At 52.7% G+C, this 23439-nt stretch overlaps 2 long non-coding RNA genes across 2 annotated transcripts; both read left to right on the plus strand.

Moving 5' to 3' along the window:
• Positions 1 to 974: 974 nt before the first annotated feature.
• Positions 975 to 12162, plus strand: LOC147580500 (uncharacterized). The gene is made up of 3 exons (XR_015252996.1): positions 975 to 1049; positions 1259 to 1401; positions 9552 to 12162. It is a non-coding gene; the product is annotated as an uncharacterized LOC147580500 (long non-coding RNA).
• A 2892-nt stretch (positions 12163 to 15054) lies between these two features.
• Positions 15055 to 23439, plus strand: LOC147580501 (uncharacterized). The gene is made up of 2 exons (XR_015252997.1): positions 15055 to 17788; positions 23100 to 23439. It is a non-coding gene; the product is annotated as an uncharacterized LOC147580501 (long non-coding RNA).

Genomic DNA, 23439 nt, shown 5'->3' on the forward strand with positions numbered 1-23439 from the left:
TATTTGGTAAGAACTTACCCCAGTGCGGCTGTGCCCCCCCACACCCCCACCCCCCGCCCCCCGCCTCCCGCCTCCGGGGCGCCGCTCTCGTCGAATATGCTGCATCTCTGCACGTTATGGGTGTAACAATACGCTATGTACATCCTGTTTGTGAAACTGCTTTTTAAATGAGTCAGGGGGCGCCTGGGTGGCGCAGTCGGTTAAGCGTCCGACTTCAGCCAGGTCACGATCTCGCGGTCCGGGAGTTCGAGCCCCGCGTCAGGCTCTGGGCTGATGGCTCAGAGCCTGGAGCCTGTTTCCGATTCTGTGTCTCCCTCTCTCTCTGCCCCTCCCCCATTCATGCTCTGTCTCTCTCTGTCCCAAAAATAAATAAACGTTGAAAAAAAAAATTTAAAAAAAATAAATAAATAAATGACTCAGGAGGGGCGCCTGGGTCGGTTGAGCGTCCGACTTCGGCTCAGGTCATGGTCTCGCAGTCCGTGAGTTCGAGCCCGCGTCGGGCTCTGGGCTGACGGCTCAGAGCCTGGAGCCTGTTTCAGATTCTGTGTCTCCCTCTCTCTGACCCTCCCCTGTTCATGCTCTGTCTCTCCGTGTCTCAAAAATAAATAAATAAAACGTTAAAAAAAATTAAATGAGTCAGGAGAAGACCTGGGCCACGGACACAACTGGGTGATGATGGACGCAATCCCTGTCGCTGGTGCTCCCTGCTATCGCGCGTGGGTATAAAAGAGCGGACCTACCTCAGCCGACTCCATCTTGTTCCGTGTCCTCCACCTTGAGTGACTATGTCCCCGACTGGGCCCCTTTCCGAGAAAAATCGCAGAAATCTCAGACCACGCCTCCTCCCCTTGAGTAACCTCCCGCTCACCGGATCAAACTTCCCAATCAAAACACGCCCGGCGACCTGCGTCAGAGGACTCCGGCCCTTCCCCAGCCAATCGGCTGAGGCCACAGCCATTATCTCATCAACTGCCCCTAGACCCCTATAAAACCTTTGTGCGTTTGAAACTCGCTCTCTCTCCTGGCATCTCACCACTGCGCCGGTGCAGGTAGGGGACTGAGCTCGAACTAGCTCGAATAAAGGCTCTTTTGCTTTTGCATCGGACTCGGCTCCCTGGTGGTCTTTGGGGATCGCGAATTCTGGGCATAACAGGTACAGGTCGCTGCCTGGCGTTGCTACTGCGACCTGATCATCCGCTGTGTTTCTTGTAAGGCGGGTCTGGCCACACGTTCTCTCAGCTTCTGCTCACCTCCTTAGGTTGCCCTCTGTGCTGTAAGGGAGCTGACCGGATGTGCGATCCATGGGACGCTTTTGTCTTTCATTCACCGCCTGCTGACCTCCACTGTTTCCAACGGGAAGTCAGCCGTCAGTCTTCAGGCTGTCCCTGTGCCATCGCTAAGGTTGGTGTGCGGGCTCCTCTGCTTTCCAGATGCTCTCTGCGTCTTTGGCTTTCGTCACTGATTGAGGTCTGGGGGGGGGGGGGATCTCCGGGCATTCGTCCCTCTTGGAACGCACTGAGCTGCCTGAGTGTGTAGACTGGTTTCTTTTTGAATCAAATGTGGGATTTGCCATTATTTCTTTGAATTTCTGTCTCCTCCTTTTTACCTCTCCTCTTCTCCTGTGACTCCCATTACGCAATGTGGGTGCACTTCGTGAAGTCCTACATTTCTCTATGGCCACATTCATTGTTCTTCCTTCTTTTTCCTCTCTGGCCCTCAGATTGCATCATTTTCTATTGCTTGATCTCCAAGTCTGCTTACGTTCTCTTTTTCTTTTTTTTAATTTATTTTTGAGAAAGAGAGTGTGTGAGTGGGTGAGGGACAGAAAGAAAGGGAGAAGACACAGAACCCAAAGCAGCGGAGCAGGCTCCAGGCTCTGAGCTGTCAGCACTGAGCCCAACACGGGGCTCGAACTCGTGAACCATGGGATCATGACCTGAGCTGAAGTCAGACACTCAAGCGACTAAGCCACCCAGGTGCCCCTCTGCTTACTTTTTCTTACGCCAGCTCAAATCTGCTGTTCCACCTGTCCAGTGAATTCATTTCGGTCACAATGTTTTTCAGTTCCAGAATTTCTGCCTGGTTCTTTTTTTTATCATTTCTTTATGAGTGTTATGGATTTGATGAGATATTGATGTCATACCTTCCTTAAATTCTATAATATGGTTTCCCTTAGTACTTTGAACATATTTTTTTTTAACGTTTATTTACTTTTGAGAGAGAAAGTGTGTGTATGAGCGAGTGCAAGTGGGGGAGGGGCAGAGAGAGAGGGAGACACAGAATCCCAAGCAGGCTCCAGGCTCTGAGCTGTTGGCATAGAGCCTGACACGGGGCTCAAACTCACAAACCGTGAGATCATGAGCTGAAGTCGGACGCTTAACCGACTGAGTCACCCAGGTGCCCCTAAACATATTCTTAATCACTTTGGAGAGTTTCCCTGATAAGTCCAACATCTGGACCCTCTCAAAGCCTGTCTTTTCCCCCCAAATATGACTCACATTTTCCTCTGTGTTGGCGGGTTTCATAATCTTTTGTTGGAAGCTAGACATTTTCGGCAATGTGCGATAGCAATTCTGTGCATGACCCTCCACACTTGGTGCCTATTGTTTGGCGACCTTGGTTGGACTGGCTCATTGAGACCTGTCTCCCCTCCCCCTAGCAGTGTGCAGCCCTCTGATGTCACCATTCAGGGGTACCATTCAGGAGGGCACTGACTCCCCCCCCCCAATGATTCTTAATATGATAAACAAAGTACCATAACAGGGCATCTCACAACTTACAACAGATGGATTTAAAGGTCAGATAATAATAACAAAATGCTAAGGAGCCTGGGTGGCTCAGTCAGGTAAACGTCTGACTTCAGCTCAGGTCATGCTCTCGCGGTTCATGAGTTCGAGCTCCGTGCTGGGCTCTGTGCTGACAGCTCGGCTTTGGATTCTGTGTCTCCCTCTCTCTCTGCCCCTCCCCCACACTTGCACTCTGTCTTCCTCTCTCTCAAAAATAAACATTTAAAAAAATAATAATAACAAAATGCTAAACAAACATGCAAGTTTTTTTCTTACTTTTCCAAATGTTTACTTTCATTTTTGAAACATTAGAAAATGCTTATTTTCTACACAATTATTTAACGTTTTTCATTCGTAACCCTCCAAAACCCTCAAAGCTAAGGTTAAAACAGAGATACACTCATGCCTTTCTGGCCACTATAAAATTGGCTCAGTTCTTATTTAGCCATAAATATCTCCTTGAAATCAGGCCATCACTCCTTCCCCTTTCCAGTTACTATGATTTTGACGTAGACCAGGTATATACCAGAAAACATATCTGCTATTTCTTTTCATGCTTTGATGAGACCCTTGGAAAAATTTAATTGGAACCTTTTGTTACTTACTTGTGAAACATCTGGCGGGAAAAGAAAAGCCAAAGAAACACTTGGATGCGATCATGTTTAGAAAAGAGAAGTGGGACAAAGTTCAGCTATTAGGAAAGAGAACTGAGTTATAGTCTTAGGAGCCAGTAAGTACTGGGGTCCCAAGGATAAGCTTTCGAGTCCTCCCTGGATGACAAATATCAGAAGTCATCAAGGCATAGTAAAGAAAATCACGGGGTTGATGCACCTTTCACTCTGCTCGTGTGAGCATTTCTCTCTCGGAGCCTCGGTTCTTTCACCAATAAAAACAGGTTAAGGTTTACCTCCCCGATAACTCTCCAGGAAGCATTTCCCAGATCCTCTGCAGTGTGTTAATAGATCAGAGTGGGGAAGAGCTCTGTTGTCAGTATGTTTAGGAAATGCGGGTCAGAGGGGTGTCCTCATAATAGCCTGCCTTGGAACCTCAGACATCATGGTGTCATAAACCCGCAAAGATGTGATGACACACAGTATTGCCCCAGCTGAATTCAACGGGGAAGGCTTTTAAAAATATTTTTAACGTGTATTTATTTTTGAGAGACAGCATGAGCAGGGGAGGGGCAGAGAGAGAGGGACACACAGAATCCGAAGCGGGCTCCAGGCTCCGAGCTGTCAGCACAGAGCCCAAGGCAGGGCTCGAACCCACGAACTGTGAGATCATGACCTGAGCAGAAGTGGGACGCTCAATCGACTGAGCCCCCCAGGTGCCCCTGCAAACATGGAAGCCTTTTAAAAGAATCAGCTGGTAAGACCAATACTTTAAGACGGACTCAGAGATTTTGTGAGGCTCAAATGACATAATAATATGAAAAACAGGTAGGATTTGGCCATGCTCTTGAAAGAACCAAGGAAAGGTTGGGATGGGGGGAGAATGAGGGGAGGGGGGTGGGGGTGGGGGTTGGGGAGGCAGCAGGATGAAGCCAGCACAGAAACAGGGACTCAGGGAACATCTAAAGGACCAGAGAGGACCATGAGGCAATGAAGATGGACGGAGGGAGATGGTGAGGGGCCCCCGGCACCACCGTGGGGGACAGGGATTTTCTTGCATAAGTGGCAGAGAGCCACCGCAAGGTCCTGAAGTCAAAGCCACCACCGGCAGAGGCCAGGCACACCTCAGAGACATGTAGAGTCCCTTCCAGAACACTGCAATAAAGCGAATGTTGCAATAAAGTGAGTCACAAGAATTTTTTGGTTTCCCAGGGCATATAAAAGTCACGTTCACACCGCACTGTGGCCTATCAATCACGCAACAGCATGGTGTCTAAGAAAAACAACACGCCGACCTTAATTTAAAAATACTTTATTGCTAAAAAATGCTAACCATCATCTGAGCTTTCAGTGAGTCACAATTACTGAGCACAGACCACCATAACCAATATAAGAATGATGTCAAGAGAACGTTGGAAATATGGCGAGAGTTACCAAAATGAAACACAGAGACACAAAGCGAGCAGACACTGCTGGAAAATGCAGCCCTTGGACTTGCCTGACACAGCGTGGCCACAAAGCTTCAGTTCGTAAGAAATGCGAGATCTGCGCGGTGCGGGAGAGTGAGGTGTGCCCGTCGAGCTGGTGGGGGGTTTGCTGGGGCCATAGGCTGTTGCACGGACTTGGGGCCAACAGGCCGGGCAGCGGGCAGGAGGCCCAGCCGGGAAACAGCGTCGTGATGAGCGCACGTAAGTGTGGTGGCGGCAGCGAGAACAGAGGCAGAACCAAACGAGGAAAGAGCCCACGTGGCTATCGTCACCTCTCGGAAAATGCGTGTTGGGGAATCCGTTCAGTTCATCCGACCCAGATGCCTCGTGTGCCGAGCCCCGTGCTCAGCATTCGGGACACGGGGATAACGGAGACGCTCATGCTAATGTGGCTATTGAGTCAGAGGAGATGACTGACCAAGTGCACACGTGTGAGGCACGCTGCCGAAGGCCCGGTGAGAGCAGACTCCTCGAAGGGGTATCGGCAGGTGTTTTCCCGCTGAACAACGTCCTTCCGTGAGCTAGGCAGGGCGACTGCGCAATCACTTTCTGATGCCTCGTCTTATCAGGCATCTCCAGTCCTGTCCCAAGAGCGTGAGGTAGTGTCTGACCAGAAAGAGGTCTTCTGGTCTTTTTGTCTCCATCTGCTTTCCTCCTGGGTGAGCCAGACCCCTGCAGAAAAGACCCCCCACCAGCGCCCCTCTAACTCTCCCCAGCCGGACGTGAGCACAGAGCCCAGCATTTGGCACAGGGAAGGATCCGAGGGACTCCTTCTTCTCGTCTTCTCCTCATCACCCCTGTGCCAAAGGCCAGTGCCCCTCCATTCAAGCTACCTCTTGGGTGATAGACTTGCGTGTAATCTGAAGTCCAGACAGCAGAAGAAATTTCCTTCCGTGTACAATCCTGGCTTCTGTAGAGGGCGGACCCTGTTGGGAGGAAACCCTTCTGTTCTACGCAGCACGCTGGTGGGGTTGGAAGTACCAAGGTGGACCCAGGGCTGGGTGTGACAGCAGGGGAGGGAAGGAGCCAAGTGGTCCTGCCTAGAAGAACAGGAAGAAAGCAAGTTTCCCAACGGGGTGGAGCATTCTGGAAAAGCAGCTCGCGCCAGAGGGAGAAGTCCCCTGAGACCCATGAAGTCTGGGGAGGACTTTGGGCTTCCCAGGGGCATGAAGGGGGACGTCGAGCCACCTGTTCCACATCTCAAAGAGCGGGGATGCCTCTGATATTTAGGTTACAAGAGCATTCCTCTCTTAAAGTCACCAGAAATTTATGTCAAACTTTCTTCCCCTTTTTAAAAAAAAAATGTTTATATATTCCTGAGACAGAGACCATGAGCGAGGGAGGGGCAGGGGGGGATGGGGGACAGAGGATCTGAAGCAGGCTCCTCACTGACAGCAGCGAGCCCCATGGGGGCTTAAACTCTTCGCAGCCCTCAGCGCCCCGCCCACGGGACCACTCGCCTGTGCCCCCCTGCCCCTCGGCCTGCCTTCCTCGTCAAAAGAGGGGACCTTTGCAAGCCAAAAGCCAGTCATTCTGGAGGCATTGCAACCATTCCAACACTCTGGGCACAGAAAATGAGCTCGTTCCAGGAAATCCTCCAAGATACCGGGTAAACGCACCCAGGAGGGAATCAGGACAAATGCACGTTTGCCCAGAACGGCGGCTTTTCCAGTGTCGTTCATCCGATGGGGAAAGACAGGGTGTGTCCTTTCACAAACAAGGAAACAGAAGTGCAGAGAGGTTCTGGGAAATTCCCAAGTTCGCATCAGAGCTGGAACTGAAACCCACCACAGAATGCAGGGAGAGAGGCGGAGGGGAGAACGGAGAGAAGACAGAACGTATGGCCCCAGCGTAAGCTCACGGCGACCACAGGTCCTACACCGCTTCTATTCACACATCATTTCGTTCCGGCTTTGCCCTTACAAGGGCTTGGAAGATAATTCTAGGTTCTGGGGCCAGCTCTGTGATTTCAGACACAGGCTGCGGAGTCAGACATTCTCAGTTCAGGTCCCAGAGCCAACCCCTCACGGGCTGTGTGACTGTCGGGCCGAGTCACGACCTCTCTGTGACTCAGTCTCCCCGCCTGTAGTATGAGGAAATCGTAATGCCCATCTCGCGTGGTTCCGGTGATGCATGAGAAGATGCGTGAAACCCGGTAGATACTGCTGCTTACCCTTTTGCAAACACTGCCTTCTGGAGGGGCGCGACCGAGCAGTTTTCTGTTTGCCAGACTTGCAGTTTTCAAGTTCAAGGGAAACTTCATTTGGCTCATGGGAAAACGAAGACCCAGCCAGGGGAAGATAAGTGTCTAAGGTCACAGCTAGTGTTGTCAGAGCAGGCGCCAAGACCCAGAACTCGTCGTTTCTTCCATTAGACTATAAAGGTTCCAACTAAGATGCTGAAAGCTGAAGCGTGTCCTCGATACAAAATTCACAAATAGTAATGGCAGCGACGCTGAGTACGAGGGCTCTATGCCCTCGAAGCACGAAGAAAAACTGCAGCACGAAGAAAAAATCCCGCGGGGAGTTCATGCTCTACAAAGGGATCATCGTCCTGGCTCTTGGGGTGATAGCTGTGGCTCAGTGGGGAGACCTGAACTTCTCGAAAGCATAAAGCCAGTGCCAGGCTATAGTGTGGCTCGAACCCCAAGACGCTCGGACCCCAAGTCCAGGGCTCCCTGAATCCTCCAACCATTAGAGCCCCAAGTTACAGGCACGGCCCTCCTTGAGTTCCTGAGGCTCACCTTCAAATACCCACCCAAGGATTACTGGCAACTCCACGCCCCGGTGAGTTCAGCCAGGACAGGGATCTTCTGTTTATCAGCATCTGACAAATACCCTGAGAATATCCGGGAAGCCCTTTTATCCGCAGCTGTTGAGACAGGAAACCACGGTAATGATTCCGGAAGGCAGTTTTGCATTATGATATCAAACGCCTTAAAATTAAGTGCCTGTATCTCTCAATTCCACTTCAACCATATGAAACCAAGGAGATGTGTCCTTTAATAGAAAAAACAATTTGCAAAAAAACACAACCCAAATATCCAATACTAATGGGTTGTTTCAGTAAATTGTGGAGCATTTATGTTTTGGAAAGTTATGCAGCTATTAAAAATCATGATATAAGAACATTATTGGGGCACCCAGGTGGCTCAGCCGGTTAAGTGACCGAGTTCAGCTCAGGTCATGATCTCGCAATTTGTGAGTTCAAGCCCCGCATCGGGCTCTATGCTGACAGCTCAGAGCCTGGAGCCTGTTTCAGATTCTGTGTCTCCCTCTCCTCTTCGGGCTCTCTCTCTCTCTCTCTCTCTCTCTCTCTCTCTCTCTCTCTCAAAAATAAATAAACGTTAAAAAAAAATTTTTTAAAGAACATTATTTAACGATCTGGGGACTTTTCACCATATATTAGACAAAAACAGGATCGCAAAATAGTTTATAATGTAAGACGTCTATTTTGTAAAAATGTGTATCCTAGGGAAAAACCTATATAGTTTATAAATTTGTGTGTGTATCATGTGTGTGTACATTTAGATGTGTAACATGCGTGTGTGTTATATAATATAATATCTAATACTATATGGAATCATATGCGTGTATAATCTATAAGTATATAATCTATATACATTTAGGATCCTGATACATGGAGCTGGTGGGGAGGGGACATCAGGCGTTCTGTATGAGCCTGCATTTTGTTGTAATCATAAACAAAAAATACTCTGAGAGCACTGGCCCGGTGCTAGTCCACACCTACCTAAACGGAAGCTCTGATCTGCATCACAGCGGCAGGAATCGTAGACAGAATGTTTCGGGGGGCGGAGACCCTAGGATTGAGAATGGGAGCCGGTTTTCCGCCCAAATTCCTCCAAGCACCTCACTCAGCAGATGTCGGTGGCTTTAATAGAATCAGGTGGGACAGTTTCATGCACTCCTTGGTCACTGTCGTGGGGAAGAAGAGCTTTTGAGGACAAGGTCTCTCCTGACCTTTCTTGGGGGGGACTTTGAGTCCATCGTGGGGCAATTGTGCCCTCGTGTGGCTGGTCTTGAGTACAGCTTTCTGTCTGTACCAATGACACCAGGGTGAGAGAGTCTATGGGCTCGGGACAGGAGACCCGGTTTACAAATGTTCCCAAAGGGAGATGTTGAGCAGGGCTTCTAGAAATTAGAATGCATCTTCCCTCCAAATGACGAACACTGACGTTGAGAGCCAGCCACATGTCAAAAGCCTCATGAGCCATTATCCACTGCAACAGTCTTGTGGTAACACGTTTCCTATTAGATTCCAAGAGTGTCCAAATATTTGAGGTCCCCAGCACAACGCTTTTCCGGCTTTGATGTTTCCTCGACTTGGATGTCCTTACTCAAGATGCACCTTCTCTGTGCAGTATCTACCCATTCATCAAGACTGACCCCAAGGCCACCTCCCCGACAGCATCCCCAGACCGCATTAAGCCAGGTCCCCACCTTGGGCTCTCATGGAACTTTGTATTTTCTCTACAGTCCCAAATGTACGCAAGCTTTCTTAGCAACGAGCGATTTGGACGAATGTGAGCCCCGGGGGGACAGCGGTCTTTGTTTCCGTGGCACGTCCTTAGCACAGTGCCTGACAGAGCAGGTGCTCAGAATACACATTACATCAGTGAGCGGCTTCGTAATATTCTTCCTTTCCAGCTCTCTTGGGACCAGACATGGCCCGGTCCTGTACCAGCATCTTGCCCCAGTCATGGACAGAAATGTTAGTCCCTGAAAATACCCAGCTGCTGAGTAAACACTGAGAGTGTCTGCACGGGGACTCGACAACTTCCCATCTGCTGACAGCCTTTGAACACCTGTCCACTCGGGGCTCACGTGGACGCTTCAGCATTAGGCAAGCCTCAGTTTCCCCACACCATGGGGGAAGGATGCTATCTTCTTCCTCTCGTACTCAGAGCACGATCTGAACCCAGGGCAGGCAGAAAACCCTCTCTGGCTTGTCCCAGGCGAACTGCTGTTCTACATCCGTCCCCAAGCTTCTGGAGTGACGTTCCTATGCACGGCTGCCTTCTGAGCTCCCCGGGCTCACGCACCCCCTCCACCCGTGCCCACAAACCGAGGCTCACTCCCTCCCCCTGGGTCTGGGAGCAGAAGGTGACCGGGTTTTGTCTGATAAGCGGATTCCTCTGTTCCCATAAGATGGGTGGGTGCCTTGGGGCAGGGATCATGACCCCATCCGGTCTGAAAGCCGCACAGAGCCCTCGATGGGTGTCGGCCGCTGCCGTCCTGGTCCGACCCCAGGCTTGTGAACCAATGTCACAGCACAGCCTACTGCCAGAGCTGTTCCCTTGACCAGACATTCATGCAGACGGTGGTTACGGGCCCCGCCACGACAGTGCCAGAACAGACCGCCGAAGCACCTGCTCCCCAACCCCAGCCCCCATGCATTTGGCATCCGAGGAAGAATCACTGCGGAACACGCAGAAATCTCCTCTCTCTGCTCAGTGTGGCACTCAAATAAACTATTTGTTTTTTGCTGGGGAAAAAACGCTGTTTTCATAAACACCCATATTCACTTGATAAAACTCTTTCAATGCCTGCCATGCGTCAGATCCAGAAGTCTCCTGTGGCCTTGAAATGGGCTTCCGGTGAGGCTCTGGAAATCCTCGGGAAACTATCCCAGTTGGTGTGTAACAGAAGAACCCCTTGCAGACTCTGACCCCACTCAGCCATTGCTGGGACCATCCTCCTTGGGGGTCAACAGACGTCAAGATAATAAAAGTCCAAGCCCTTTGGATCACCAACCCTATTGGTAGTTTTTCTCTAAGAATACACAATCATAAAGTCCAAGTACAAGGGTGTATATCACACAGATGCTAAAAAATAGCCCAAAGATAAAATAAAATAATCTAGATGTAAATCCATAGAGATTATAATATAGCTCTCCCATGAAATATTATCCTGCCCTTTAAAAAAATGGGTGTCTACATGTATTTACATAGAGATGGCCAGGTGTACTGGATGGAAAGCCATCCCCCCCCCCCCAAAAAAACACACGTTTACCTGGTTTCTATGAGTGTGACATTGTTTACATATAGGGTCTCTGGAGATGTAATCAAGTTAAAGTGAGGTCATATGGGATTAGGGAGGGTCCTAATCCAATGACTTGTGTCCCTATAAGAAAAGGGAAATTCAGCTACGAACACACAGGGAATATGCCACGCGAGGAGGGAGACAGAGTTCTCCGTGCAGGGACACAGAGGATTGTCAGAAACCTCTAGAAGCTGAGACAGAGGAGTGAAGCATACCCGCCTCCGAGCCTCCGGGACGAACCCGCCCTTTAAGACCTTGATCTCAGACCTGCAGCCTCAGCCGTGTGAGAGCAAACTCCCCTGGTCGTTCCCCGGCTGGCGGTACTTTGTTTCACTGGGATGTGATCCCTGTAAAATGTTATGCAAATTGATACCCATGTATGGAAGCCCAGAAGGATGCCTGGGCAAATGTCTGGCAAATCCATCTTGGTGATAGTCTCTGGGTAGTGGAATCCGGAATGGTTTCTCCTTAGTGTGCCTTTGTTTCATGCCACTTAAATTTTTTGCAACACTTCTTTTTTGAAAACAATAAAGCTGTGTTTGTAAGACAAATATAGAAACTTACCTACTAGCTTGGGCTGCTATCACAAAGTAGCATGGGTCAAGCAACTGAAATTAATTTCTCATAGTTCTTGCGCCTGGGAAGTTCAAGATCAAGATGCAGACAGGTTTGGCTCCTGGTGAGAGCCCTCCTCCCGACTTGGAGACGGCTGTCCCCTTGCTATGTCCTCACGTGGCAGGGAGGGGAACCTCTGGTGTCTCTTCTTCTAAGGACACTAATCCTATGTTGGAGCTCCACCCTCGTGGCCTCGTGCATAGCTAATTATCTCTGCAAGACCCCACCTCCGAGTCCCATCCCACTGGGGTTAGGGCTTCAGCATATGAATTTTGAGGGGACATAGACACTCAGTCTGTGACAACCTATGTGTCCAGCGGTGGGTGGCCGGAAGGCACAAAGATAATCTGGTGATTCTCCGATGCAGGAAAGAAATCCTACAGTTTATTCTATCCGTATTCTTCAAGCCACAACAGCTGTCTGCAGAAGACAGAGCAGCAAGGAGTGGGTGAGCTGAAGGGCTCTGCAGGTAAATGGAGCTGGGTTCCAATCCCAGCACACTGTGAGCGTAAGCCACTTCCGTCTCAAAGCTTCAGCACCCTCCTCTGCAAAATTATGAGATAAACATCGGTCTCCCAAGGATGTCGTAGCGGTCCAGTAAGTCAATGCCGAGAAGACTGCCGCGGTCATGGGCAGAGAATAAAGTTCTGCGAAGGAACATTTAAAGACACATTATTTATTTATAGTTCTTAGAGGGATCAGGCCCTAAGCAAAACTGCATCTGGGTGTGAAAATGCTTCTGGGTCCCTGACTCTGTTTTCTTGCTTCTGGGTTCCTGACTCTGTTTTCTCACTTCTGCCCTGCTTTGTCGGGGGAGGGGGGAGGGGGGGAAGCGGGTTGTGTAGATATATATACACATACATGTATCCATGTATGTATATATATATACATTTCTATGTATATATATTTCTATGTATATATATGTCTGTGTATATATATGCATACATTTGCTAAATATATACATATATATGCATGTGTGCATATATATGTGTATATGCTAAATCTGACTTGTGACTTTAGTGACTTTACTGATGGTGTTCAGATGCCAAGAGAAGAAGCAGATGACATCAACACAAGCTGCCGCCATCTTGCTTAGACCTCCTATCACTCTTCCACACCCAACCCGACAGATAACCCATCTGGACCCCTCACATAGGCTGGTGGACACCCCGGGTGCCACTGTTTTATTCATGGTGAGCAGCCGTCCAGCCGGTCCACAAACCCAAGCCACCTTGGAATTCAACATTTAATGACACCTTACACCTGACACTGAGAACCACCGACCCCTTGTGACTTGGGGACACAGAGAACTCTAGAGTTCGTAGTGAATCCTCTCAGTAGGTTTTGACTTTTCCAGACTTCCAGATCGGAAGAGTGTTAAGATTTAGGTATAAAGACATTTTGAAAGAATTCTTTTTGATGGTTCCTCAGTGTGTGATCTCCAAACGCAATCAATCATTCTAGAACATTCCACAGACGATTAGACTCGTGCCTTGTAACTCACGGGTGCTGCGTCCCTTTGGCACAGCGTAAGGTCCACTCGTGGGAGAGGACACCTCCCTTGTGGCTGCTAGCTTCCCTTTGTGTGTCTCCTACATCTTGAGACTTCCCAGATGAGGGCTATCTAGCCTCATTTCCTCACCCCACCCTCGCGGGAGACAGACAACCGGTTCCCATCGTCCTCGGCCCCTATCTGACCTCAAGAGCTGGTTGGCGATTGAAGCAGGAGTAGGGAGCAGGGCTGAACTCAACTCCCAGCCTCTTGGCAACAGCATGTCTGAAATTCCGGCACAGTCTGGACTCAGCGACTCCTACCAGACCTTATACAACCATGCCCACTATTTGCCTCTCACACCTTGTCCAGAAACTCCAGCTTCCCCAACATGCACCTGCCCCGTAAGTTCTGTCCAGGATCATGGCCCAGTCGCCTGTTGCAGGATAAGGTGGAAATGACCTCCTGCCCAAGTCTGCCTGGCAAGTGTCTCCACCCCTTCTGTTCTTGGGCCTTTGCCGGTGGCCTTGCCAACCCCAGTGGAAAGGGCTCTGCGTTCAGGACAGCTGCTCGGTGGGAGGAATCTAGAGCAGCTGCACAGGACTGGCCCTGATGGGGTGTGACTCGAGCCAGCCAGAGCCCTTGATCTGCAACGCTTTTCTAAACGACACGACCGACCTACCCCGAGGACGGGCCCTCCGAGGAAGAGTTCCAGTTTGCCATGTGGTGCCCGTCTCTCCACACTTACTGTGGCGAGACCTTGAACTTCATCTCAACCTACCTCCTCCACCAGGCAGTCCTGGGTCCCCACTGTCTCTCAAGTAGGGGCTGGCACTTCTGCCCACCTCTGTCCCGTTAGGCCTGCGTCAGCCAGCAAGGCTTGCTAGGGGTCTCGGAGCAGAGCCCCCGCCAGCCCCCGGCCTGCTGCCGTGCCTTTCCGGATGCCACCCCGGCTTCTTTGCATTCGTGGAAAGTGAAAAACTGGGCGAGGGAGTTGGCTAAAATCTCCTGCCTGTGGACGCCTCCTGGCAGCGTTCGACCGAACCAGTTCCCGTTCCTCGTGCTGAAATCTGCTATTTTCCCTGTGTCGCGGAAGAATCCTGACTTCTGCGACTCTATTGGGAGTCTGCTGGCTCGCTCTCCACCCACGGGAAAGAACCTGATTCCACCGCGCGCTTGCTGTGTGTTTTGAGCAGGTTTTTGCTCTTCTCTGTGCCTCGCTTTTCTCGTCTATAAAATGGGGATGGTGATACCACCAGCTTTGTTCCCTTGCTGCAGCAAGTATGTGGGTGCGTGGATTTTCATGGCGTCAGGCTCCTTGCACCAGGTGCTCAATAGATGTCATCTGTCATCAGCACCGTCGTCATCGTCACCATCACGACAGGCTTCCTCCGTCCTTCCTTCCTCCGGCTGCCGGGCCCGCAGTGGCCTGCAATACTTAGCCTTGCAGTCCGAGCACCTCCCTAAGGGTCTGTCCGGCGCCCCCTCAATACCCTCCTTTATTCCCACCCCTTGGGATGCTCCATGCCCGTAGCATGAACCTCTTGCGGTCAATCCCATCGATCAAGTTCTTGCCTTCTAAATTAATACCCAGGGTAACGACCCAACGCCATCTGTGTTTCTTGCCCCGTCACCTGCCCTGGCCCATCGGCCCTGGGTCTCAAGGTTATCTTCAAGCTAAGCCGGTCTTCCTTTGGGTTTGCCTGCCAAATACAGCAGCCGCTCTCTCCAGAAGCAATCCAAATGTCTACATGATTGTGAGCCAGTTCTGCACTACACTCTCCAGACCATTGCCTCCCATGTTCCCCGAAGGAGGCCTTGCCCGGGAGCTGGCCGAGAGAACCTGGCTGTGGCCTAGTCCTACCCCCTTTCCAGACCCAATCTCACCCCACGCCTCAGGTGCCAAGATCACGGCCACTGTTTTCCTGACCGCCCCCCCCCCCGACCCCCGACCCCGTGCAAGAATATTCTAAGTACCGTCGCTGTTTGTGCCGATGGATCTGTACATCTTGGCTCTTTTCTCCTAACAGTTTGGCTGCCTTGTGATAGAGCCGTTCTCTGGCTCGGTTCTAGGGGGTGATGAGATTTAGTAGCAGTTAAATGCCGATCTCGGTTCAATACGCATATGGTGGTTACCATCCCCCAGAGTACCCCCAGAGCTGTACCTTTCACCGGGGAGGGGGAGAGGAGGGAGCAACGTGCAGCAGTGTGGGGAGGGGAGTCCCTCAGGCACCTGCTGAGATGCCTGGAAAACGTGCTGTCGTTGTCTGTCCTTCTCCTGGCTTTGAAGGACGCCATTGACGTTCAAGTGGCCTTGCAAAACATCCTTGCCAATTGGACCACGAGCAAGCAGACGTACTGATGGAGAACGTGGGGCACAGACCAGACGAATGGCCCCCGACGCTGGAGTCTGGACATGCACTGGCATGGCTATTCTGCCTTCATTGGACGATCGGCTTCTACACCGGTTACAAACACTGTGGCCCCCGAACTGCCTCAGTGTCCCTCTGCTACAATGGCTTCCCCAGTCCCTCCCTCTCAGGTCACCCAACATCATCCCCCTCCACCACCACCATTCCTCAACAACTAAGGATAAAGACTTGGCACAAGAGGGGGTCCCTAACACCTCTGCCCCCATAACGACCTCTGCTTCTTTCTGATTGGCTGGGACAGGTGGTTAAATGTTATGGCTGCCAATGCCAGCTGGACCTATTCACAAAAGGAAAGCCAACTTGATCAGAAATTTGATCATGGAATGCTTGCCCCGGTCAAGTAGCATCATGAAAAACAAAACACACAGACCTAGGGATTTTCTGGACTCCTTCCTCAAGCCAACCAAGATGGTAGCCAGATCCCTGAGGTGTGAGCACAGACGTGACAGCCAGCCCTCAACCCCGGGAGGAGGGAAAGAAGGCACTACCCACCTCTAGGACCTCCCAAGGAGATCTCGCATGAATGTTTGGGGGGTAGTTATCTGGCCAGGTCAAACCTGTTTTTGTTAAGAGTGAGAACTTTTAAGAGATAAAAAGTGGAGACATTTTTTTTTAATCTCAAGGATAAAGGGAGACGCCTACCCTCATCTAGGCATATAAACATCAGGGGCGAGGGAAAAGCAATGAAACCAGCCTCAAGGAAACTCTGAGGGGCGAGGTGGGCAAAGTGAGACTTCAGAGCCCAGCAAGTTGGTGTTTGTGGTTCAAGCAGTAGAAAGACATTCTAAGGCATAAGTCAGCGCAGAACATGTCTCTTAGGTAACTTTCCTTGACAATATTGGGCAAATGGGCTGTAAACCAAGTTAAAGCACTCAGTAATAGGGAGACTGAATTATGGAAGGACTTGCTCTGTATAAATGCGGAAAATACGTATATTGCAGAAGCGTGGGAATACTTTGGGAACAGGATCAGACATAATAATCCCAGGGACAGACGCTGACAAAATCACCCACTTCAATAACTCTTGAAGAAAAAAGGACTTCTTAATAATGAGCATTATTAAACCTCGTCCAAAAAAAAAAAAAAAAAATCCCAGACTTATACCCAAAACCTGGAAAGCCGGCTGAGGTGGAAGAATTTAAAATGGGAGATTTTCTCCCCCCTCACGACAGCTTCTCTCAAATGTTTGCAAAGTGCTTTCCACCCCACACTCCCACTGCTGTAGGTACTTGAATCCTGCACTCGTCCGCGGCCAAGATCACCCCCACTTCCTAAGTGACAAAATGGGTGCGGAGAAGTCAATTACTTGTGCAAATAAAAGGAAAAACCCTTTAGAAATATGACAGGCCAAGGAGGATGAGGGCAGCACAGGGAAATAAAGTAGGATTTAGAAACATTGACACGACACTATGGATAAGCTTGACTGAGTATCTATTTTGTCTCTCCGTCTTCGAGTCCCTTATCTGTAAGAGGGGCAGGGGTCCTTCCTGCCGCAATGTTCTGAGTGCGCTAAGAGGATGCCTCCTCTCAACAAACAGCCCGCAGGTTGGGGCCACTGGGGGAGCTTTCTGAATCTCCAGAGCCTGGTTTCCAAGAGCTCAGATGATCACCCAGGGATCCGGGACCCAGTCGGAAGAAAGGACCCAGATTCCCCTGTCCTCTCAATTACAGAAGTTAACTTCGCTTCTCCGGCTGGAACACGCTGGAGGTCCTGGGAGGAGCTGCTGGGATCCCTCGGAGGGTCCCCAGGTCCCGGGAGAGTCTGGCAGGGAGAAGCCCTCCTCCTGCACAAAGGAGAGCGGGCTCTCCTGGCTGGTCCTCAGCTGGTCCCTCCCCTGGCCAACTCGTTCCCTCTGGGGTAAAGGATTGGGCAGGGCCCCTCTCTGGTCATCTGCTTCTGGAGATAAGTCCTTGATGACTCTCTGCAGAACCCCATTCGGGAGATACATTTCCTATTTGGGAGGAAATCACACCCCCTCTTCCCCAGGGGGGCCGCCGCAGGTCCGCCTTGGCAATGGTGGGAAGTGACCACACCCACCCTTCCCAACCCGGGGGATTCCAGCATTTGAAAGTTCAGAGCTGGAACGATAAACATCACTGCTCACCCCTCACTCCCTCATTGTTCCTCTTTTGCAGCAGAAAAGGAACAGAGAAGCCGGCCGCGCAGAGATCCACCCGTGTGCGGGCGTTCTTAGGGGACCTGGGCTGCGACTGCACCCGGGGGCTCCTCCCTTCGATTCTCACCAGCACCCCGCCCGCCCCTGAAGGAAACGCAAAGCAAACCTCTGAATCTCATCTCCGAGGTGGGCCCCCCTAGCCCGACCCCGCGAACCCCTTCCTCCGGCGTTTCCAGAGATGGAACAAGGCGGGGAAACCAGAGCCAGGTTTGGGTGTGGGACCCCGGGTTTCTCGCTTCCGCGGGGTCTCTGCGAACAAGTGACTTAACGGGTCCGTAGCCCCAGCCCCTGACCCCAATGAGGGCACAATCAGTTTTGCTCTGCCTGCTTCATAGGGTGGTTGGGCAAAAGGATAGATCGGGCCCGATTCCGCTTCCAGATTGCAGAGTACAAGAACGGTATCCTCAGCTCCCGGTGCCTCCGCCACGTGTCTGGCCTGCCAGCTGAACTAGGTTCCCAATGTTTTTGCCAAACGCGCAGGGCAGTGTATTTTTCCCTTCATGAGCCTTTGTGCAAACTGTTCCCCCGTCAGCAGTGTTCCTCCTCCGTTTCTGCCTTCGAAATCTGTCCCGCCCTTCCCCGCGAGCCTCCCTTTCTTCCAAGAAGTCTTCCCCGTGCTGACGTCCCACGTCTACTTCTGAACGCTGCCAGCCTCTCCCCCCGCCGCCTGGTTTCGGCGCGGACCCGGCCGTCCCTCACCTTCAGGTCCGTTCTCCGTCGGCCTATCTGCCCCGTCGGCCAACCGCAAGCCGCTCAGGGCAGCGTGGCCACCCGGCGCGCAGCCCGGACCGGGGACGTGGCGGGGGTGACGGTAAGAAGTGGGGACGTCTGTGCCTTGCACATGTGCGTGTGTGCGTTGAGTGTCTCTGCGGGGGGGTGCATCTCACTCTTTCCCAAAACGTCCCAAAACTTCTAAGGAAATTTGACCAGCTGAACAAAACTCACAGAAGGACAAGGGAGGGTAAGAGAGAAACACTAGGTCTCGAACCACCTGCGATGAGCTGTTTACTACAGCCGAACGCTGGATTTATCTCTGAATTTCCTGGATGAAGGGGAAACAGGCTGGCTCATGTACTTTTCGTTGGACAATGACTTTGGACTCAGATTGGAAAGAGAAATTTTTCCTGGCACCGTGTTCAAGGAGAAATTTATCAAGCAAGCCCTTACATAACAGACATGAGGTAACACAGCAGCATCTCCAACGAGCTTTTTGCAAAAGCACCCAGATGTCTTCAGAAGGGCAATTCTTGTGTTCGACCGCGGCTTGGAGACCAGGGATTTCTGCAAGGAAATGAGACCACGTGGCCCATATCCAGGGCTTTCTCCGCAGCTGTAGAGACCTTGAGAACATCGGAGGAAGAAACGTTGGTGTGAGTCTGTTTAATATCAGATCCCAAAGACCACATCTAGGTTCATCCCGGAGATGGTGGTGGCCAGCGTGCCCCAGCGAGGGGTGTCCTGGAGCTGGGACAAGGGTCACCCTTCAAGGGGCAGACCGCAGAGGGGCTGGTACCCACTGAGGCAAGCAGGGCTCTGTGTTCAAGTACAACCAGTGTCTGTCCCCCATGGGACCCCATGCTGAATGATGTCAAGGGATCCATTGCTCATCAGACTCGGAAGAGGTGTGGGAGCCTCACAGATGTCATGATAGGCAATGAAAAAGACTTGAGGAAAGACAGTTAGTTCGTGAGAGAAACACCAGGCCCCAGGTCTGGCTCACGACCGAGCGCTGGGACAACCAAGGTGGCAGACGAAGACGTCTAGTCCCACAGGTGGGGCTGAACCGGAATATGGGAGCCCTGGGCTGTCCAACTGTGAGCTCCACAGGCAGGAGAGAGGTGGCCACTGACCATCTCAACTGACCTCCTTACCTACACTGGGAAGCATGGAGGCCCAGGGACAGAAACCCGAGCGTAAGCGCTCTCTTCCGTGCCTACCACTGAGGAGATCCAGTGGGTCACTCGTCTCCACGGAAAAGACCCCTGTGGGGCCTCAAACGTGCCCGAGGAACAGCCATGCCCCCCATGAGTCAACCGCTGAGCTCCCTCCAGGGTTCTCAGCCTCAGATTTTTATGTCCAGAAGGAACCGTCTCTGTCTTTTCTCTCTTTTCGTGCCTTTTGCCACTACAGCAGCTCCTGAAATGCCAGCTCGTCCCTGTCACTCACCCGACTCCAGAGGCCCGTCCCCTTCTCTCCAGGTTGGGAGAGACCCCAGAATGGAGGTCCCGGTGCCCACCCCAGGCCTGCACACATCCGGCAAGATTGGCAAAGAGCCACTTCCCGCTGTCCTCAGCGGCAGGTGGCCACAGGAAAGGAGAGGTCAGGCGGAAGGAGGGACAGCCGGGATGGCCGGAGGGAAACGTCGCTCTGTACCCGCTCCCCGTGCGCAGGCTGTCGCTCCGTCCGGGGCGGCCCCGGTGTGGACGCGGTGCAGCCTGGCAGGGCGGTTCTGTGCAGCGCGTTCCCTGAATCTTGCTCAACAGGATCCAGTTGATGACTAAGTCTCGTCCCGTAGGACACGAGAGCCCTGCCGGCGCCTCAGCATCTCATCCCCGCCCCTGCCGCTGTCGTCACTACTGCTGACAGTGACGACGAGAATGGCCTCGTGGGGAGGAGTGGCCGGGCCCCCGGGCGCCGAACTGTGTTGTCCCCCAAAGAAAGTACGCACGTTTTCGTTCAGCTGGAAAGCCCACAGCCTCAAAGGAACGAATTGGCCGATCGAGTGACTTTTTAGAAATTCTTCATCACCCACCGGAGCGCACAAGGACCGTCTTGGGCACCTACTGCGCGCCCACCCGGCGTCAGGCGCTGTGCCTTCGTGCCGCACGGGGCCACGGCGCTCGGGCAGGTCCGCCCCTCGCGGTGGAAGACACGGCTGCGACAGCGGGGATACCGAGGCAGGGCGGCTCCCAGGGAGCTACTGTCGCCTTTCCGTGGTGGCCCAGAAAGGGGAGGCACGGGCCAGACGCCCTCTCCACGCGCCGGCCCAGAGGAAGGAAGCGGGAGACCCCCAGCGGTGCAAGATCCCTGAGGCAGGCCCCACAGACACCCGCGGACCCCGAAATCGTCTACACGTGTCCAGTGAGACCTGGGTCAGGCAGCCTGCTCGGGCTCCTCCGAGGGGCCCTCCTGCATGCCCCCCCGCCCCCCCCCCCCACGGTCCCCGCATCCTCCCGGCACCCCACACGTTATCTCTGTTCTGCTGATAAGGGAGAAGAGGCACCGGCCCTCGGGTGAGTCACTCAGGATCCTGGTCACTCGGCGACAGAGTTGGGACCCCGGCTCTCTCCTGGCGGGCACGGGGGTCTCGGCCATTACTGCAAGACGACACCTGTGGAGAACTCACTTCCCTCTTTCGGGAGTGTCGTCTAAACGTGGAATGGACGGCTGTCTTCAGGGGACAGCAGCAAGGCGCTGACGCTGACGACAGACCCAGTAGACCTGGGCAGCCCTTCTACCTCCCCGTCCTGCCCCGTTCCAGGCCCAGGGCTGCATTCCTTGTCCTCTTGCCTGCTTCCTTCCTTCCTGTTCCTTTCACCTGCTCTCCGGCTCCGTGTCTGAAAGGGTCCCCACGAGACCAGACACCCCCTCCCCCCCTTTCTGCTTTCGGTCCCCGGCCCGGGGTCATCTGGCGCTCACGTGACACGGGCCGCTGTAATCGTGAGCGTTTGCAGGGCACCGGGCAGAGGGAAAAGTCAGTTCACGGAGAGGCCCGGGCGAGGAATGACCTTGATGTAAGCTGCAGCCTGCTTCTAATTTTAGCACCAGCGAAGCTGAACTTCCTGGAGGTTTCGGATTGCCCGGCCCTCCCCTCCCCGCGCCCGGCTGACACCACACATGTGGAAGAGATTCAGATCAGAAGAATCCCCAGATCAGGCCACACCCAGGGCTCATCCGGTCAGCCCCTGTCTCGGAAAGCGGGGACAGAGAGTCTCCGATCACCAGAGTGTAGCTGCCTCCTTGTAAAACTCCTTTAGTCTATAGACTAGGCCAGAGGTACAGAGAGCGAGAGACGGTGGTTGATAACGAGTGGCCTGCACGCCCGGGTCTCGAATCTGGGTCTTCTCGCATTTTCTGCCAGTTACCTGTCAGGTCTCCCTGTCCAGGTTGGCACTGTAGCCTGAGGACATACTCTTTCCTTTTCGAAGTATGGACCATGCAGGAATATTTATTTTTCTTTTTCTTTTTTTTTAATGTTTCTTTACTTTGAGAGAGAGAGAGAGAGAGAGCAGGGGAGGAACAGAGGGAAAGGGAGAGACAGAATCCCAAGCAGGTTCCGCACGGTCAACGCAGAGCCCAAGGCGGGGCTCGAACTCACAAACCGTGAGGTCAAGACCCAAGCTGAAACCAAGAGTCGGACGCTTAACCGACTGAACCACCCAGGCGCCCCCACGCAGGAATATTTCTAAATAATCTCCCCCACCGTTTCTTTATTTTCAAATATCTATTTAAAACTTCCCTCACGTATCTTACGTGCACGCCTGATGAATTTGGAAAGCACACACACCCCTGTCAGGATAGGGAACTCTCCCGCGGCCCCGGAGAATTTCCCAATGCTGCTCTCCCAGTCAGTCCCCAGTCTGTGCCCCCGGCAACCACAGCTCCGATGGTTTTTCTGGTTCTTAACTTCCCTGTTTGAAGTGGGGTCCCTCCCTGGCTGGTTCCATCTGTCCTGTGGGAGCCCCTTCTCCCTGGGCTGAGCGGGAAGGACCCTCGGCTCTGGGTGTCCATCCCACGAGCCCACAATGTGGAAAAGGGACTCAAAAAAGAGGCCACAGAGGTCTGTGTCGTGTTGTCAGGTTACCGGTCACTCGTTCAGGCTGGCTCCCTGCCCCGGGTGGGACGTGCGTGTCAGGGGCTCCTTGATCCCATCCTTCCCGATCTCCAGGGACAGACCCTGCCAACCTTCGACCACTTCGGTGACAACCTCACCCTGCAGCCAGCCTGAACGGTTTTCTCATCGCAGCGCGTGTCTGTCCGGGGTCTCCTCCCCAGGGAAGGGGTCAGTCAGTAGACAGTTACTCGGTGAGAACGCTCCCTCAGTTGAGTGCCGGGCACCCGCCGGGCAGGGGTTTCCGGTCTCCTTTCTGAAACATTTAGCACTGAACGCGCTGGGTCTTATTGCCTACGGAGCCTGGCGCACAGCTCCGCCCGTGACGGCCCCGTTCTTGAGACTCGTCACCGTGTGTCCTTAGCAGCCTGGTTTTCCTCAGTGGAGAACGTGTGTGCATAAGCGAGTGGTACCTCCTTGACGGCCTCTCTCACCCGGCCTCTCCGGGGGTCTCCTGTGCTGTCTCCCCCCCATGTCCCTCACGCCCGGGTGCTCCCTTCCTGAAGGTGCTGACCCTCGGAAGACCCAGGACCCACCTGTCAGGCGATCGTGACTCTGTGCTCCCGGAGTCCCCTTTTACAACCTCCTCCTTTGTCTCTGTCACAGGCTTGGCTTGGGTACCCAGCTCGCCGGATGGTACTCACCACAAAACAAAGGAAGAGGCAGGTCCTTAAAGAAAGTTTTCCATGGTCTTTATGCTGTTTTCTGGAACTGTGATCCATCCGCAAAACACCCTGTTCCGTCCATCGCAGGCTTTGCTGAACCCCCATCTTCCCCAACATCTTCAACGCTTTTCGCCTGGGCTCCCCAAATCTGGGCGAACGGTCCTCTCCGTTGCCTCGAGTAGGAGAAGAAGAAGGCTCCTTTCCTCGCCTGCGTCCTGAAGTCTGGCCCTACATCACCAGAGCCCTCAGTGGTTCCACAAACATGAGCTTTTCATCCACAA

The sequence above is a fragment of the Puma concolor genome, chromosome B3 (genome assembly GCF_028749965.1).
Source record: "Puma concolor isolate L17-30 chromosome B3, mPumCon1.1.hap2, whole genome shotgun sequence".
Taxonomy (NCBI): Eukaryota; Metazoa; Chordata; class Mammalia; order Carnivora; family Felidae; genus Puma; species Puma concolor.